This window comes from Cheilinus undulatus, linkage group 2 (genome assembly GCF_018320785.1).
Source record: "Cheilinus undulatus linkage group 2, ASM1832078v1, whole genome shotgun sequence".
Classification (NCBI taxonomy): Eukaryota; Metazoa; Chordata; class Actinopteri; order Labriformes; family Labridae; genus Cheilinus; species Cheilinus undulatus.
The window spans coordinates 30,054,091-30,068,782 of NC_054866.1; the positions used below are offsets into that span (position 1 = coordinate 30,054,091).

General features: G+C 39.7%; 1 pseudogene; it reads right to left on the minus strand.

The window, feature by feature from the left end:
- Positions 1-207: 207 nt before the first annotated feature.
- LOC121516677 overlaps positions 208-14,692 on the minus strand; it is a 28,582-nt pseudogene continuing 14,097 nt past the window's right edge.

A 14,692-nucleotide genomic window follows, 5' to 3' on the forward strand; every position in this document is an offset into this window, starting at 1 on the left:
CTTAGTTCAGTAAAATCAACATTTCATTTCTTAGAGTGTAGATACCCAAAATTTCTACTTAAGTAAGGTAACAATATATTTGTACTTCATTACTTGACACCTCTGTTCCCAACGCCTGAGCCTCTTCACTCAGCAAGTTAAGAGCCCCCACAGGGACATCTACTGTGCAGTCCCCACAGGGATCAAAGCGTCATCGCCAAATGACACTCAGCAGTTTGCTGCCCCTGTTACCCGACCCATTATCCAGTCCATACAGGTACTGAAGAGTGTCGGGGTTAAGACACACCCCTGCCTCAGCCCAGAATCAACTGGGAAGAAGTCAGAGGTGGAGCCACCTCACTTCACAGCACTCTCTGTACCAGAGTATAGAGCAGACAGCTGGATGAGCAAACTTGGGATCCAGCGTAGCTCCAGAATCCTAGAGGGTATCTCACTTAGTTGAATTCCTGAAAGGCCTGAAGTGCCAGGATGCAGTTAACTGTAGATCGCTTAGGTGTAAAGGCCGCTAGTGCTGGAGCAGCAGATAACAGATCCTGTTCATTAGTATCAGTGCAAGGACTTTGCCCGGCACTGAGAGAAGTGTACTACCCTTGTATTTGTTACACTCTCGCACATCACCCTTTCCCTTCCATATAGGAACAACAATGCCCCTCTTCCAATCAGTAGGGAGGATGTCTGGTCTCCATATGGAGAATATCTGAGCATGCAACCACAGGAGGGAGGTTTCACCACCAGCCTTCAGCATTTTAGCCTGGATCCAGCATGCCTGATGCTTTCTCGGCCTTCAGCTTGTTCAAAGCCTGTCAAGTCTCCCCGACAGTTGGTGGGTTACAGCTTACAGGAGGTCCATACTTGCTGTGTCTGCAGCATTCATTTGGAGCTCACGACTGGGCAGATCTGCACCTCAAAGTAGCCAGACCATCATTCCTTTATATCTGACTCCTCTGTCAGAATTGGCCATCAGGAGAACTTGACTGCAGAGCAACACAAAGAGGATGCAGTTGCCTTGAGGCTCTGTATGGCTCTGTAGGCCAAGCAGGCATTACTTGTGCCCAAGTGGCCCTCTACTGAAGAGACTATTTCCCAGTCATTTAACTCAGTGTAGCGGCTAACAAAAGCAACTTGTGCTAGTGGCCAACTAATGTTAGCCGCAACTTCACCTACCTATTTCCAGTCATTTACCCTGAAATAGCAAAAAGAAAAAAATGCTCTGGGCAACTTATGGAGGTTGACTTTGTTCAGGTGTTAGCATTTGGTTAAAATCACTGTTCCCACAATGCTTCAGCAGATACAGCGCATCCAATTAGTTTTGAGCCTTGCCACTGCTTGTGTTGCATTCAGTTCTTTGTAGTCACTCATTTTGTTTGTAGGCTTGGTTTCCTCTCCATATCCTGGGTGTTTTTTAAGAGCAGACAAATCATCCACAGAGGTTCCCCTTCGTCAAAAACAAACTGTCCAAGTAATTAAAACCAGTTCAAACACTGATCATTGTTGCTTCACATAAAAAATATGTTTTCTCAAACATTTTTCAGTTGACACAAATGTGAGATGAACCAAAAAACATCTCGACAAAATTTCTTAAAATCAAACACAAGAAAATTTGCTAAAACGTATCAAAACCAGCACAAAAATGAAGCACTGACACTAGATCATCACTATAAATTTGTACTTACATGATCCTGCCCTAACCAGTGTAGAAGTCAGCATATGTGAGTGCATAAGACTTCCAGTAGTGGCACTCATCTTTGCTAGTTACACTTCAATAATTACTTTCAGTGTGCTCTCCATCCCCAAGCACCTCACAGCCCCCGAATCTGCGCAGACAAGTGGCCTCATTTATTTCCATGGAGGAAAATAATTTAGCAGTGTCGGGCGCTAACGAGCTCGAGCGCTGGGATTCCTAATTAGATTCACTTTGTTTGTGTCATTTTAATTACGTTGTGGTCCCCAGCAGTGGAGCCACCAGTGATCCTTCAGTCTCTTAGCTTTACTGCCATGCATTTACGCTACCGCACCGGGTCCCTGCAGAGCTTTGCAAAAACTAACAAACTGAAACCCTCCTTTCTGTCACCCAAAGCTACAACAGGCCGCAGTTTTATGTTAATTTGTTGATTCTGAGCATGTTTGTCTGCTGTGTCACTTTAATCTCCCAAAACCACCACAAAGGTCACTGTCTTCTGATGCAAACAAATACACCCTCTCTAAACTTTTTTGGTGATGAATCATTATTTATTGCTGTAAATGAAAGGCATGGGGGACAGCTTTTCCTGCCTGTGTAGTCTTAAGCGGTGTGTTTATGTTCTGCTTTTGAAGGGAAAGCTTCACTAAACTGAACCACTTTGAGGTTCCTTTTGAAGTATTCCCCTAAGACACGGCTGCTAATTATTCGGTGTTTCATGATGAATTCAGCTCAGTTCATTAGACTGTTTTAACTGATGTTGCTGTCTTAGATCCTGTCTGCCTCGACGCACTCACTGAACCATTTAGATAATTGAGTGATTAATTGATTCCTAATGATCAGCACAGACCTTATGTTCTACTTTCATTTCTAACTCAACAATTTATTATCAAGTTATTAACTGCAACTTGTGTGTGTGTTTGCAGCATAAGGTGAAAGTGTCAGATTTTGCAGCCATTAGACGTGTAATACGAGATTTTACGCCTTGCACGAATTTGTAAAAGCTTATGAGAGTAAAATTAAAGCAGAAGGTATGCAAAGTAACAGTTCTCCAGAAAAGAGATTAAAAGAAAAGTAAAAGAGAGAGAGAAAGGAACCCTTGAGGTGTTGCAGCATCCCATCAGTGGTGTTGTTAGTGAGGGTTTCATCCCCGCCTGTTCCTGTTGTGTGATGGTGATCAGTCTTCAGGGACCCACCTCAACAGATGAGGTCAGTCTTACCTGTCAGTCACACTGCTCCGGGCCGGGACCTGGTGCTCTGAGGTCACCTCCAACAAGGAATCCCAAACCCCCACGTCTCCAAAGTGGACACTTTTGGATGAAGAGAATTTGACCCAAGACTGCTTTGTAATAGCCAACAAAGATACAAATAATAAAATGAATCTATGGATTCACCTTGGCTTTAACATACTCCCTAGAGCCATGGAGAGACTGTTTTGTTAAGAAATTATCTGAAATCTGATTAATGAGCGAAACAGTACAAAGAAACTGTGATGATACATCTTTGGAAGGATTTAAAGTGTCTACTAGGGGTGTGACGAGATCAAAACGTCACGAAATTTCTGGTCGAGGAAAAATCCATCTAGTGAGATCAGTATTGCGCAGACACTTAGAGCAGCAGCTCTCCTTACAGAAAACAATACCTAACTGGAAGTCCTAAGATGCACAAACACAAACATGCCCTAGACACTTTAAAACTGTTGGTGGCAGAGCTAAAGAAGAAACGGAGCTGATCCGTGACCTATTCAGATCACGCTCCATCCCCCAACCCCTCCTCTGCTTGCGCTTCTTGGGGCCGCACATGATCTGCCAATGTGTAATAAGTTCATCAAAACGGTCCAAAATGATGAAATGTTGTTGCTGTGCAGTCTCCGTAAGGAGAATATAGTGTTAAATTAGTTCATGTATGCATGCAGACTTGATCTTAGTGCCGGTATCTGTGCGTTTGTAACTTTGTTTCCGCGCTTCTTCGTCATGCCTCCTTCTCGTCTCACCGTCTGTCAGCCACACATCCATCAGATGTTGGCTGCACGTATCATCATCAGTCAGAAGCTTAACGTGTGTAGCGCAACAGGCGGTTGTATACTTCAGCTGTAAACTTAGCGAAACGAACTCTCTTTCAGCGCCATAGAGGCCATTGTTAGCTCCAAAAACTGCAGTTTTAGCCCCATTTAAACGCGCCCTGCTTGTTGTCTGACAGGCAGAGCAGAGACACACACTCGCTCACCAATGCGCACACATTAACACACACGCTCATCTGTGCGTCATGTCCAACACTGTCAAAGCTCATATGAACAAAAAGCGCACAAAACAATCAAATAATCTATTTCTTTACATTACAGTAAATGTGTTATTGACAGGAATGTTTCTTTTGAGTGTTTTAAATATGGATGTCCTTAAAGATTATGAGAAATAGTTCGATTTTACTGATGCAGCTCTTTATATCTCAGTCTGCTGTAAACAGTGTTTAAAGTACTGACAAAATAATCTAAATGCTTTTATTATAATTACTGTAATTGTGGCAATGAGTGTATCGTGTAGTAAAATAAAAATTTGGTAGACTATTAAAATGAAAGGTTTGATTTTAAGAGCATTAAAATGTACAGTTTGAGTCAGAGTTAGACCAGATAAAATGTGTGTAAGCATTGATAACCTATTCAGCACAAGAGTAGTTAGTTTAAAGATTTCTGAATAGACCTGAATGCTTTGCAGTCATGGCTTCCAGTTGTGTAAAAGACATATTATCCACACAGCTATTTTTTTCCCAAATTAAAAAAAAAGTGTAAAATCTTGTCTCGTCTCGTGTCTCATAGGCCCGAATCTTGTCTCGCCTCGTCTCGTGAGATAAGTGTCTCGTCACACCCCTAGTATTAGCCCATTAATACTTTTTAAACATAAACATTTTTATCATGAGAAGAACTGTAATACTTTCAAGGAAGAGACAGGAGAGGCAGATGGAGCTTCAGGGTGTGGGGTAAGGCTTAAAGATCATATTATTGATTATAATAGATTCAGAAAGGACAGCAGGTGAGGACTGATGTCAAGTTGATTTTTTAAAGATCAGTTTTCAATAATTATTTCATTTTTTCCACAGTGCTATAAGGAGGGTTTGGGTTAGGTTATGATTAGGTTATCAGTTGCACTAGAACACCCCACTAGTGTTCTGCACATTTATATGGTGAAATTCTACTCCATAGTGACACATTTGTATTTTTTTTTTCTGTTTAGTTTTAAAATGGGCCACCTTTGTGCTCAGGAGCTGTACCTTGACACCTCATAATCATTATGCTTTGATTAAAGACTCAAGCCATTATGTTCAAGAGGAAGGGGGAGAAGTGTTCTTTCTGGGTGGTTTGCCCACATCTTAAGATCATAAAACTATACATACAGTTATTATACATGCATTTATATAGGTGTGCACAGCACTATTTTTCCAAGAAACATTTGAAAAAAGAACAAAGACTAAAAGATCACATAGCATTTTGTGAATGTTTTGCAGTGTAGTTAATTTATGACATATTTCTGCTCAAACTGTTTACGGATCCGTCAGGTTTCCAATATATGTCCCCCCCCCAATGTTAAACTTGTTCCTACGTCCTTGGTCGGACAGCTCTCATCTAATGATCCAAGAGAACAAAATATGTGCTTTCTCCAAAATGTCAGAAATATTCCTTTAAAACATCAGTCATCTGGCAGACAGTCTTTTGGACGTGATCAGTGTGTTGCATGTGCGTGAGATTGCCTGGATGTCTGTGTGTGCCCACTAAAACTAACACAGCTGATGAGCTGTATAAACATCTAAGCTGATCCCAGATATCTTTTTGTCCAGGATCAACATTTGAACCTGCAGGACAATGCCTGCACAGAGGCTACACAGCTGTGTGTACACACAAACCGAGGTCCATGGCTCCAGGGTCATCATACTCAAAACACAACGTAGAATCACCAGAAACACTTTACAACAGGAAGACAGAAGCTCCACGAGGGAAATGTTAATGTTCCTACTGTGTGTGGACCTTTTACTCTTCTCTACAAACTCTGCTTGTTCTGTGAATGAGCTCACTCATTTTGTTCTTCTCTGGATGAGACACAAACACTGAGTTGTAAAGTGTGTACTTCAGCACTGATAGCCATGCTGCAGAATGCAGAATGTGAGTGTAAAGCAGCCCATCTGTGACTCTGAGTTCTGTGTAAAGATTAAAGATGCAAACTGTGGGTATGATGCACAAAGGCAGTATGTTTCTAATAGTCTTGTGTGCTGTGCAAAAAGGACACAACCAAAGACACGCACATATACTGCTGGGATTATGGCCTGGCTGGTTTTCAATGTGGGCCATTTGGATTTACCAGAGGGGATTCTCCTTTCCCCAACTCATGGCATCTCACTGAATGGATACTTTTATCATTTAGAGCTGATCTAATGAGGAAAACTGTAAACATATCTTTAAACTCCTTACTGATGAAAATCTCATACAGTGCAACAGCACAGCACAATAACAAGAGAAGTCTGTTTTTCTTGATGAGGACTTTTCCCCATTGTGCTGGTTTCTTAAGGTGTTACAAAATGTCATGAACCTTTCAGACCTTGTGCAATACCTTGAAAAATATTATGGTAATTTCAAATATGGGGGGAAGTACGACCTTGTAGAACTGTGCCACAACTTTCTTTCTAGGAACTCAATCATTTGGACTCAACAGTGTAATGCAGACTGAGCTAAATTTATATTTTTGATGCTTGGAAAATATCATTATAAAGATCATAAAAATTAATCTCATATGTTTTTTAATGACAATGACAAGGAGGGTATCAGTTCATTCCTAATAAACCATTCTGCCCTCTCTTGTAAGGCTGGGCGCACCCTAGAAGATTTTTAAATCTACCTCCAATTGAAAAAAGGTGGGTGACCACAGACACAAGGACAGTTTTGAAATGATTTTTCATCTTATAATCCCCTGAATGCACACACTAGACTATTTGGCCAAACCTAGAGGCCACACACTGGCCACTGTCAGTAACGATTTCACAATCAAGATTCTACACCAAGATAGCTCACAGAAACTCAGGTTACTTTGGAAGAAAGTCAAACATGGAGGACAGTTGACAATTCTCAGCTGGTTGTTCTGGGTTATGTTAGAATAGTACCAAAAACAACAAAGAAAGAATAGGTCAAATCCCTGCTGATGAGGGTATAGTTGTGTTTGTGAGCTGTAAAAGTACGTACATCCGGTTGGTAGCACTAACTGGTCTGGTTAGCTTGCTCTCATTGGTTGGTGTGAGTATTCCATCTGAGGCAGTACGACCTAGAATCAGAAATCTCAAACATGTTTGATAATTACATTTGAAAGTTAGGAGTAAAACAATTGTTTTGACACCACACACTTGAGGACTGACAGTAGGCCTATATGAACAAATAATGTTTTGTGACAAGCCTTAAATTAGTACACAACCCAAATTTGTCTTGAAATAGTCCTTGAGTGTGCTCCAGGTTTTTTTTTGTTTTGTTTTGTTTTGTTTTGTTTTTAAGATTTATTTTGGGCATTTTTGTGCCTTTATTTGATAGAGGAGGACAGTGGATAGCGTCAGAAACAGGGATGAGAGCAGGGGAGAGGCATGCAGTGAAGGGCCTCAGGCCGGATTCGAACCTGTGCCGTCCGTGTATGTGGGGCTTGCGTTGAACCACTAGGCCACCTGCGCCCTGAGTGGGCTTCAGTTTTGATGTCTTAACTGACATGCATATCAAAAAGCAAGCAGATACTTAAAAATATTTTTGAACAGTGGCAGATGACTCTGTGACAGTAAATGGCACGAAAATCAAACTTAATGAGCAGAGACAAGTGGACCTGAGGTTTAGTTACAGTTAATTCTGCATGTAAGGACCTGACTGCAATGGAAACTCTAACCAGCCTAAAAAAACACTTTTTTTTTGTTCATGACCAAGATTAGAGATCAGGCCAGTATTTCCTTATATAGTCAGAACATTTTCAAATATTAAACAACCTATAACATGAATACTATATGCTTTGACTAATATACCCTACCTCATTACCCTTATGCTGCTCATTGAAATAAAGTGGTGGGTAAAAAAAGTCAGTGGAGGGTAGACAAAAGCGCAGCTAACAATCGATGTTGGAATCAATGTTTCAATCTGAGCAACAAATGAGATTTTAAAGTATTCTTCCTTCTCTTCTTGAAAAGTGACTTGACAAAACTTGCATGCTGACCTTCTATAAATCTACATCATGATGTGCTAACTTAATCCACCGAGTTGGGCCGTTGTATAGCTTGTAGCCCACTGCTGAATTGATCTTAGATTCAACTGGTGAAGGAGTGAGGATATAATGGACAAAGATATAGTGACTTTACAGTAAAGTTGTTACTGCCACATGCAAAAGACAGTCTTTACTGGAAGCCGTTCAACACTAATTGCTGGCTACACCTGGCTATTACAGAGAAATTCCCAGGGGCGTGTAGACGAAGAAGCTAGATGGTTGGGGGCGATTGTGGCTCAGTTGGTAGAGATGGTAGAGACATCTCAACCATAAGATCGGAGGTTCAATCCCGAGCTTCTGCATGTTGATGTGGAGGACAAATAAGCCCAAATTGCTCCCACTGCTGCCTAAGTGGAATATTTATGCATGCCTATGAATGGGATTAGTTGACACCAATAGTCTAGCAGCCTTTGCCATCAATGTATGAATGGGCAAGTTTGACCTGCCATGCAAGCTCAATTGCTTTTACTATTTAGCACCAAAAGATAGAATTTAATTTGTAAAATGTGCTACAACAAACCTACCAATGTACAGTGCTTAACAAATTTATTAGGCCACCACCCAAAGTAAGGTTTATGCCACAGCTGCCCTAAATTAACAGCATTGGTAATTACCAAAATAATTTTTTTATGTTTCTGCAAAGGTTAATACACCAATATGTAGAAGCTTTTTAACCCAAATGATATTTTTAATGCTAAAATATAATTATTATTGTTATCAATGAATTTTCAAATTTACTGATTTACAAAAAAACTGAATAAATAGTAAAGCACACTATTATTTCTTGATTAATATGTCAAATTATAGTTATTTACTTGCATTCCTGAGGAGAAAAATTAGTTTTAGTGGTTGAATGTTATGCTTGATTCATTTCTGACGTCTCAGAGAAGCCCAGTGAGCCGGCTCAAATTTGGGTATAAAAAGGTGAATTCAGTTTGAAATCCCTCATTCCTGTTCAAAAGGGTAAAAAGTGGAGAGCTCACTGAAAATGAAAGAGTCCACATTAAAGCACTTCATGATGCTGGATGGTCTCTGAGACAGATATGACAGGTGGTCTTATAAATTTGTTAAGCACTGTATGTTACAGCTGCCAAAGACAAGGCAATCTTACATAGAACATTCTATCATGTTGTTTGAGGAAACATTCTAACGTGAATCTTTTAAGATGTTGACTGATTGAGCACTATGTAAAACACACTGTGAGTAATTTCATTACCAGAACTCAATAACCCTCAGTTAAATGGATGTAGGTTAGACTCGAGTTTGAGGACACTATTGATTATCTCTTAAGAGCTGCTGTGACTGAGGACTGGTTGAAGGCTCAATGATTCAATGAAGGAACCCACCCTAGAGAGGGTTTGTTGGCTAAGATGTACAAAAAAAATACTCGCTGCAGAGACAAAGACACCTTTTAAAGAGGCTGATTTTATTCTGTGAACAAACAAAAGTACTGTGTGAGTAATGGAGCTCTATTTTAATCAAAACTTCACTGCAGAGAAAAGGCGTTGAAGAATCTAAATGTCTAAATGTCATTTTGACGACTGGGATATTTGTATAATTAAAAAGAAGAGGTTATCGTCTAGCCCACATATGATATGACTCCTGCATTGATGAAATTATCTATCTTGAAATAAATTAATATGTTTATCAGGTACAGAAGACAATTTAATAACTCACCTGTCAAAAGTACCAGATTATGTCAGGGCAAACTGGCAGCTGATAATTACCCACAATTCCTGCCTGATGTTTGAATCTTTGCAAAAGAAAATTGGTGAAACACAATCTAAATTAGGAACAGTAATCCATTCCAAGTTGTGATGGGAAAGGGCCTATGTAAGGAGGATAAATGAGAAAGATTCTTGGGTTTGATTTACATAACCATAAGAGCTCTTACAAGCTCAGTTTCATACATTTAGCGTCACTCTTAAGTTACAGTTTCTCTTTTTATGGGATCCATTAGGAACTGTTGTCTCCACAAAGTGACCTCATACTAGAACACACACTTAAATGTGACTGATAGGACTCCGTCTCATGTTTAAAACCACCTGGATGTCAAAGTTCTGTCCGCTGTACTGTTAAGCCTCATACTAAGAGTAACCTCATGTCTGTACATCTCACTGTCATCTCTCTATCAGGTTATCACTGCCTTGTCCTGAAAAAATCTCATTTAATGTATCCTGTGGTTACTGCAGGGAAAATAAATTACAGCACAAACTCTCTCTCACTGTCTCACATATTCAAACATGAGCATACATAAACCGGGTGTGCAATACCAAAAGTGGCATCATTATTTTGTCCACTGAATGCTGTGAGTTTAAACATAGGAATTGTGACAGTAGAACATTAATATAGCAGATACCAAATACATTCAATCTAATTGTATTGCTAAATAATGACTTTATTCAAAGGAGTGAAGTAAAACTCCCTCCATGTTTGTTGTTTTCACACCTGCGTTCACACTTCCTTTATGTTTTGCTCAAAAGCTCAAAGATGTTTCATTCATTGTTATTTGTTGTTCCCTTCTTTCTCCAACCATGACATTTGCCACCTCATGGGGAAAGACTGGTGACACAATTTGCTGTAATACTACAATTCAGGGAGAACTAGCTGACTGCCAGGGCTTTTATTTTTGGTCAGGTTTTTCAAGGATATAAGAAATGTGTTAGCTTTGGGCTATAGTATGTGTGTGTGGTGATTAGTGAACACTTGGTTGAAGCATTACAGGAGAAGTTGTGAGGAGAAAAAGTGAACTCTGAGCCACAGTATGGTTGAAGAATATGGAGCTATTATTGTTGCAAAAGTATTTGCAAATGCGTACAAAGATCTGGGCACAAATCCACAAATGCATGCACAAATCCACAAATGCGTGCACAAATCCACAATTGCGTGTACAAACCTGCAGATCCGTGTAAAGACTTGCAAATGTGTGCAAAGTTTTGCAAATTTGTTCAAAGATCCACAGATGAGTGCACTAATCTGCAAATATGTAGACCAATTTGTAATTGTAGACTTAGTTCATTTTGGTTCAGAATCTGACTCTCAATTGGCTGTCATACACACATGACTTTTGCAACACTTGTACCGCGCACAATTGTACTCAGATCTGTAAGTGTATACTTAGATCTGTAAGCTTAAAGGCTGGGTCTGTTGCCCTCAGTGCAGGCTCCATGAAGATATTGGACTTTCAAACTCTGACTTGGACTGGTTTACATCCTACCTCTCTGAGAAGACCCACTTTGTCAACATGGAACCTGCAAGGTCTACAACACTTCCTCTCACCTGCGGTGTCCCTCAAGGGTCTGTACTTGGTCCAGTGCTTTTCATTTTATACATGCTTCCCTTTAGTCATATCATCAGCACGTAGCAGTGGAATTCCACTGCTACGCCGACGACACTCAGCTGTACCTCAGGACTGAATAAACTGCTGCATCAACATCAACACCACTCTCAACACTTACTGCCTGCCTGGAGGAGATAAAGGCGTGGATGAGCCAACTGCTCTAAATCCAAAGCGATACTTATTGGCACCCCTCACCAGGTCCAATCATCCTTCATAACCACCATCACCTTTTCGGGACAAATATCCCCATTTCATCTGCTGTCACCAACCTTGGTGTGAGACTGGACCCGCACCTAAATTTTGAAAACCACATCAATCATCTTTGTAAATACTGCTTATCCCCCTTAAGGAACATTGCCAGACTCTGCCCCTCCCTCACCGTATCTGATGCTGAGAAGCTCGCCCACGCCTTCATGGACCATGGGAGATCGGGCCTTCTGCACTGCTGCACCACATCAATGGAACTCCCTGCCCAGCCACCTCAGGACCTCACAGACCATGGATGCTTTAAAAAAAAACCTAAAGACCTTCCTCTTTAAAGAGGCTTTTAACCTACTTTAAGCACTCTATTAACATATTTATGTTTTTACTGTTCCTTTTTACTGTGTCCTTGTAGCACTTTGAGAGTTCTCAAAATGAAAAGTGCACTATAAATACAATTTATTATTATTATTATTATCATTATTATGTTTTGCAAGCAAGCTAGCAAGTAAGTGTAACCCAGGTTGCTCCTTTGGATGGATCTGAAAATGCTACTCGATGATGTTTGCTAACAAAAATAAAAGGTAGACAACAAGCTTCACAACTTTCCAGTCAGATAAACCCCCTGAGGAATAGATGATGTGAACTATTTCAGATGGTTGCTTTGTTAGCGAGAGAGGCTGCTCATGCTAGCCAACAATGCTACTTCCCTACCAATAGACCTTAGTAATGCCTTGTTTTGGACTGTGTGTGACTTCTGCTTTTTGTTTATGTTAGCTAATTTGTAAACCTTTAGCATGGTAGGGGAGCTGTGAGGTATCCTGTTATCTTCTGTTCTAGAAATGTTTATGGTATCAAACAATGAGTAGCTGATGCTAGGTGTTTTTAGACTAAAATCACACTCATGACTTGTAAGCAGAAAGAAAATTCTGGTGGAAAAAACATTTCTTGAACTTTGAAAAAATTGTGTTATGCTTCCACATATTAAACACATGTAAATGCTAAAAAAAAAAAAGCCTAAAGTTGGTTAGTTGAAGAAATAGCATTCATGTCTTTATGCTAATTAGCTTATTATAGTGTAAAGCAGTGGTTCCTAACTTTTGTCCTTTGAGCTCCCTACTGGTATCTAAGAAGAGCTGAGGCTCCCTGGGACCCAGTGGAAAAAATAAAAAATAATATATTTTTGTTGAAAATGTACACTCATTTGAATTGTTTTCAGCATTTATATCCGACCAAAATAGCCCTACACACGTTTTAACTGATGACAATGTATGAAGTATTCCTAGGTGTTTAATCACGATTTTGTCTAATAGCACTTCTTGTTTTAGTTAAATATATAATACTCTCTCTCCTTTGTTTAATTCATAGACCTATAAAAATTAAAGTTTTTAATTGCGTTTGTATTTTTACAGGTGCTTATGAACTGGACGGTTTACAGGCAGCCAGAAGAAAGTCCTGAAAGTTGGAACTCCTTTTCGATATAAAACCAGGTACAAAAAAAAAAAAAATTAGACATCCTTTTTATTTATCTTATTTATATTATTGACTTACTAAACTTCACCACTATAAATTATGGTGTTTGTCTTAATAATTGCAGATATGTACCCTACTTTACAACTTGCCGCCACATTATTAAATTATGTTTTATGAAATTAATATGGCATCATCTTTAATATGTAGGCTATTTCTACAGTATTGTTACGCAATTCTTACTGCTTTTAACTATAAGCTGCCTTTTTCAATTTCTTCACAGAACAACATTTTGACAGTTTTATTAAGTTGAATAGATGGTTGTACAAGAAGCAAAAAAATAGTCATTATCGGTAGTCACTGAATAACATATAACTTTAAAGTAACCAGTGACTCCAAATCATCTTTTATCCTTAGCTTGATGATCACATTCTGTTTTCAGGATTCAGTATGAATAAATCAGTGTTTTTCAACCAGTCCCACCAATAAGAAATTAATGCAGATACCTTATGTATCCGTGTATATAAAAATAATAAAATGCCACTTTCCTTTCCCAGTATTGTGACAGAAAGAAAAAAACACAACTGAAAAATTAAATCACCAATAAATACTGCAAAAAACTTTTAAAAGAACTTCTCAACTAATAAAAACAAATATGATAAACAGTAGGCAGTAAGTACCACAGTCATTCAAGTAGATTTAGTAGTCTCCCCCAGCTGAAACTGAGAAGACATTAAGCCACCAAAGAATGACCAAAGTAAGGCAAAAGAGGCTCTATCCCTCAGACAATTAGGAGAGAAGGGGATTTCCAACCTCTTTCAAAAATTGGTGGCTTTGCTGTGAAGTTTTAAAATTGAATGCAGAAATATAAATGTTCAGATCTCTCTGAGTGGTGGGCAGCTGGACGTTCAGCTAGCAGCAGAGGAGCGGCATGGCAGGCAGCAGAGTTTTTAATCTGTCTGTCTGTGTCTCCTCTCTGTTATTAACCTCATGCCCTGACAGCCTGCTCCTCCTGACACTGACCTGCTTCACCTAATGAGCTACCAATTACTACAAATTAGGGTAGAGAGGCCACTGCTATCATCCACTCCACACGCTCATCTTAACACTTCTTTGGGATTTGGATGTAGCAGGATGGCCAGGTAGAATAAATAACGAGATTAGAAACAATTAGTGACGTGCATTTTGGCTTTCTGGAGGTGTGATGTTCATAGACTTTGCTGTTAACATTGCGTGTGTGTTACTGTGCTGCGATGCTCTAGCCTGGCACCTCTAGTGAGTTTCAAAGATCATTTGTATTTGCACCTGCTCCGGCTGCACCGTGTGTGTGAGTGTGTTTGTGTACGCCCACGTAGTTGGTCTTTAACCTTGCACACCTGGCTACTCTGCTAGACCAGCTTCTCTCTGGCCCATCTCAATGTTTATTCATTTATTTATGGGAAGCCTGCAAATCAACGCCCTTGTCTTGGTCTCCTGTGGCAGCCAGGGAAGGCAGCCCAAATTTATGCATGGCAGCAGAAATTAATTAGGCATCAATTAACTCATGCAAATGTGTATGCATTGAATTTTTTTAAGAGCCCGCCTGTCGACTAATTTGTAAAAACTGTTTCACAGAAACGTCAACGAGTCGGGAACAGACCAGCGTCTTGTAGGCTATTTTCTCATGCACAGAGAAAAATATGAAATCAGAGTGGAATAGAGAAAAGCCTTGAGATGTTAATACACAAAGCTGGA